We start from the raw sequence: 5,040 nt of genomic DNA, 5'->3' as shown, positions 1-5,040 counted from the left end.
AGGTTAAGTCGCTACACAACATGATTTTTCTAAAAAGAAGGCTTTATACTCTTCGGATGGCGGAATCTTCATCGATGACCGACCATATCAACATACTAAATAATCTATTTTCCCAACTCACTTCCATGGGGCATAAAATAGGGGAAAATGAACGTGCGGAGCTTCTACTTCAAAGTCTACCAGATTCATATGATCAACTTATCATCAACATTACCAACAATATTCTTATGGGCTTTCTAAGATTCGACGATGTCTTAACCGCGGTTCTCGGAGAAGAAATCCGGCGCAAGAATAAGGAAGATAGGTTGGTAACCTTGAAGCAGACAGAGGCTTTACCAATGATAAGAGGAAGATTCATGGACCGTGACTCTAGTGGGAGTCAAAGACGAGGTAGATGAAAGTTGAGAAGTAAGAAGAAAAATATTTACTGCTTTAAATGTGGCGGTAAAGGGCACTTCAAGAAAGATTGTACGAGTATCGAGAAAAGTTCTCAAGGAAATGTGGCCAGTACTTCAGGCAATGGTGCAATATTATTCAGCAAAGCAGCAACAGTTGTAGAAGGCAGACACAAATTTTGTGATGCATGGATTATGGATTCAGGAGCAACATGGCACATGACGTCTCGGAGAGATTGGTTTGATCATTATGAACCAATCTCAGGAGGATTTCTATTCATGGGAAATGATCATGCCTCGGAAATCGCTGGGGTAGGTACTATCAAAATTAAAATGTTTGATGCCATTATTCGCACCATTCAAGAGGTACGACATGTGAAAGGACTGACGAAGAATCTTTTGTCCTTAGGGCAATTGGATGACATCGGGTGCAAAACCCATATCGAGAACGAGATCATAAAAATTGTGAAGGGTGCGCTTGTGGTTATGAAGGCGGAAAACTTGTTGCAGATCTGTATGTACTTTTGGGAGAAACACACAAAGAGGCAGAACTAGCAGTTACATCAATTTGTTCAGGAGAAGAATTAACAGTGTTATGGCATAGAAAGCTCGGGCATATGTCAGAACGAGGGTTGAAAATTCTCTCAGAAAGGAAGCTACTGCCGAGACTTACAAAATTGTCACTACCTTTTTGTGAGCACTGTGTTACCAGTAAACAACACAGATTAAAGTTTGTCACTTCTACTACCAGGAGCAAAAGCATATTGGAGCTGATTCATTTGGATGTTTGGCAAGCACGGGTTGTATCCCTAGGAGGAGCGAGATACTTTATCTCGTTCATTGATGATTTCTCTAGTAGTTGTTGGGTGTATCCGATCAAGAAGAAATCAGACGCTTTCCAGATCTTCAAAGATTTCAAAGCGCGGGTTGAACTTGATTCAGAAAAGAAAATCAAGTGTCTGAGAATTGACAATGAATAAGAATATACCAATGACGAATTTGATGCATATTGTCAACATGAGGGCATCAAAAGACAGTTCACGACGGCTTACACACCTCAACAGAATGGAGTGGCGGAGCGGATGAATAGAACCTTGTTGGACAGAACAAGAGCTATGTTGAGGATTGCGGGTCTAGACAAGTCATTTTGGGCAGAAGTAGTCAAAAACTCTTGTTATATTATCAATCGTTCACCTTCAGTGGCGATTGATCTGAAGACTCCGATGGAGATTTGGACCGGGAAGCCGACAAATTATTCTCATTTGCATACATTTGGAAGTCCGGTGTATGTTAGTACAATGAGCAAGAAAGATCAATGTAACGTCCCGAAAATCGAAAAGTCCACGTAAACCACATACATGCAAATTATTAAATTCTTTTAAAGCATAAAATGTGTTTTTGTTTTATTAAATTGTGTTTAATTATTTTTATGTATTTTATGCATTATTATTGCATGATATGATTTAATTCATGAAATTTTAAAAGTTCATGCACTATGATTTTTAAGTTTCATTTCGCGCACTAACGAGGAGCGGAGACCGGGAGATTTTCAAGAAAATTATTTTAATTACATGATTTATTTTTATTAATTAATATAAGTTGTTTTTAAGTGTATTTTTTTATAAGATTTTTGGGGTATTTTACCCGCATGATTTTATATTTTTACGATACACAAATTTTATCGATTCGAGGGACTTTTTGAGGGTTCGGTTAATATTTTAAAAAACTTTCCAAAACGAAATATTTTCCAAGAGTGTGTTTGAATTAAATAGGCTTATTTTTAAGTTTATTGGGATTAAATATTTTTTTACTTCTAATTAAACAATTAAAGTCTTTTATCTACTAATTAATAATTCAATTATTATATTAGAACTACCCTACATCTATATTATACAACAACCGACACCCCATTAAAAATTCAGGACCCTTGGTTTCAGAAAAGTAATGGGAGCACCAATTTAAAGCCACGGATGTTTGTTGGTTCATGCATCAAAGGCTATCCGGTGCTCCTCTCTTCATTCCTCTTGAGTTGATACATCATAAGGCACGCCATGTACATTATTTCTGCATCATTTACGCCATAATACATGCTTATATGTGTGCCATTCACGTTGTTTTTCAGTTCATGCATCGTTTTTACGGGTATGTTTCGGTTGAGCATGAAACTTACATTTGCTTTGCATCCAACTCATGTTTGTGATCTTGGTGTAATGGGGCCTGCGTGTGCTGATGCTAGAGGGCTGAGGCATGTCACGGTTTGAGGAAAATAGCGCTGGAGTCGAGGCTTGAGAAGGGTTGCTGTAGATCGAAGGTGGAGTCCCTTGTATGTTTCGGTTTAGGGGAGATCTTGTATAGGGGTTGGGCCAGCAACGCCAGGACCATTCCGAGCCACGGATCAGACCCTGGTGGGTCTGAGACAAGGTTTGGAGAGGCTCAACGCATGCTGGAACCACCGGTGTTAGTAGATCGCACGTTTGGGGTTTGTGACTCGGGTGGAGTAATTTATGGACTTTAGCGTTCGGGACTCTAGAAGGCTGCATGTGGCTGGGACCGTGACTCATGTAGGTTCAGTAGGTGCTGGTCTAGGTCTAAGGTGGACTGGTTAAGGGCTGGTGCCGTCGGGGTAGGCTAGGGACGTGAGCTTTGGAAAGAAAAGTGCATGAAGTTGCAAATTAAGAAGGGGCCGAGAGTTTTAATTATTTCTGGAATTATCAGCCGAGGGTTGGGGGCCTGAGGTTGATGTTTTAGGAACCCTATAGTGTTTTTAAGGTGTGATAAAAAGTTGGGAAAGTTTTGGTTAAGTTTCGAGTCGATTCAAGTTAAAACCGGGACCCCGGTCCAAGTATTAAAACGAATCGGTTAAGTTGTAAAACGGGCTCGAGTTTACATCTAGGAATGCTTACAAATATTTTTTGGGATATTTTAAGGTGTTTGGTAAGTTTCGGATCAAAATAATGAGTTTTGGAATTATTCGGGATTTAATCGCCGCACGAAACGTTAATTAAAGGATTAAATGAAACGCCTAGATTTAACCTTAATAAAATTATGAAAAATTATATTTAAGCTCAAATAATTATTAGAAGTCTAAGATTTTAATTTTGGAATTTTATGTTAAGGTTTGATTTAATTCGGGATTAAATCGCATTATTATGTTATATTTAAATATTAATTTAAAGGTCATCGATTTAAGCCAAATAAAAATATGGGAAAGTTCATGTAGGCTTAAATAATTATTTGGGATATGTTATAGTCAATGGAATTAAGAAAATATCAAAGACGTGAAATTTTACGTCTAGGGACAAAACGGTAATTTTTGGGTTTACAAGGGCGAAATGGTCATTTTGCACCCGGGATGAGATTTTGGTCAAGACAGTGCCCTGAGCACAAATTTATGATATTTTAAATGTTCATGCATCATGATCACGATTTTAAGATTTTATGAAGATATACGTCGCATGCTTGGATTTAAGAAAAATTGCATTTATTCAAGATTTTTATAAGTGATGAAAATTATAATGTTTTGAATGATTTGAATTAGTTGTGGCTATCGAAGTATATGTAGATGGTTAAGACGTATATGTAAATGCTGATGATGAGGCCTAGGCACAATGGATGGGTGATCCTGTCACTGATTGTCCGACAGCCGCCGGGTACCGCGGTTCTAAGTATGATGGATCCATCGTAAATGATGTACGATAGTCACCTCTAATGAACTGAATTCACCAATGATAAACGATGAATGATGAATGATGAATGATAAATGAATGATGAACGATGAACGATAAATGATCAACGATGAATGATGAATGATGATTAACGATGAGCTGTTTTGACACGTCATGATTTTACACGACACATTTATGTTACGTTTTTAAAGTTCATGAAAGGTATGTTGAGTATGGTATTTTTCACTGCTGTGTGCTATGTATATGTATTTGCTATTAACGGTGCAGGCGTGTTGAGTCTTTAGACTCACTAGGCGTATGTGATGCAGGTGAGCTTCATGATGAGGAGACTTGAGGTGCCGAACTCTGAGTAGGCAGACCTGGTGCGGTGATATGACCCGAGGACCACATGTTTTCCGCATTACGATTTATTAGATTGAGAGTAGATGAATATTTTCATACGTTGATGATTTTAAGAATTTTATACGTTTATGTTTACGTATGATTTTAGACGAGTTGGATTATTTTAAACTGCGCTATTTTTACTGACAAATAGTTAAGATCATTTTAAAATGTTATATTTTTCTATTACGATTTTTACTCCTTTACGTTTATGTTTTATGTTGGTCATTTTAAACTGTGATATTTTTATTGTAAAATAAAGACAATTATTTTAAATGATATTTCGAAAATGCGAGGATTTTATTTAAGAAAAAAAATGTCCAGTAGAATTTTAAAAATGAGTGAGACGTTACAATCAAAGTTAGATTCGAAATCCAGAAAATGTATCTTCTTGGGTTATGCTGATGTAGTAAAGGGGTTTCTCTTTTGGGATCCAACTATTCACAAGCTTGTCATCAGCAAGGATGTTATCTTCGAGGAATATAAAGTAAAGGGAGACAAAGGCACGCCGAATTCAGAAACTACTATTTTTCCGCTGGAAAATAAGACGGACGAATGTCAAGTTTCTTGTGAAGCAG

At 37.3% G+C, this 5,040-nt stretch overlaps 1 long non-coding RNA gene across 1 annotated transcript; it reads left to right on the top strand.

Moving 5' to 3' along the window:
* The first annotated feature begins 2,436 nt into the window (after nucleotides 1-2,436).
* On the top strand, nucleotides 2,437-4,638 carry LOC140814598 (uncharacterized). Its single transcript, XR_012114130.1, has 2 exons — nucleotides 2,437-2,537; nucleotides 4,349-4,638. It is a non-coding gene; the product is annotated as an uncharacterized lncRNA (long non-coding RNA).
* Nucleotides 4,639-5,040: the final 402 nt, after the last annotated feature.

This window comes from Primulina eburnea, chromosome 15 (assembly GCF_022965805.1).
Source record: "Primulina eburnea isolate SZY01 chromosome 15, ASM2296580v1, whole genome shotgun sequence".
NCBI classification, from domain to species: Eukaryota; Viridiplantae; Streptophyta; class Magnoliopsida; order Lamiales; family Gesneriaceae; genus Primulina; species Primulina eburnea.
The sequence above is the reverse complement of the archived record's forward strand: the minus strand, read 5'-3'. Positions and strand labels throughout refer to the sequence as shown.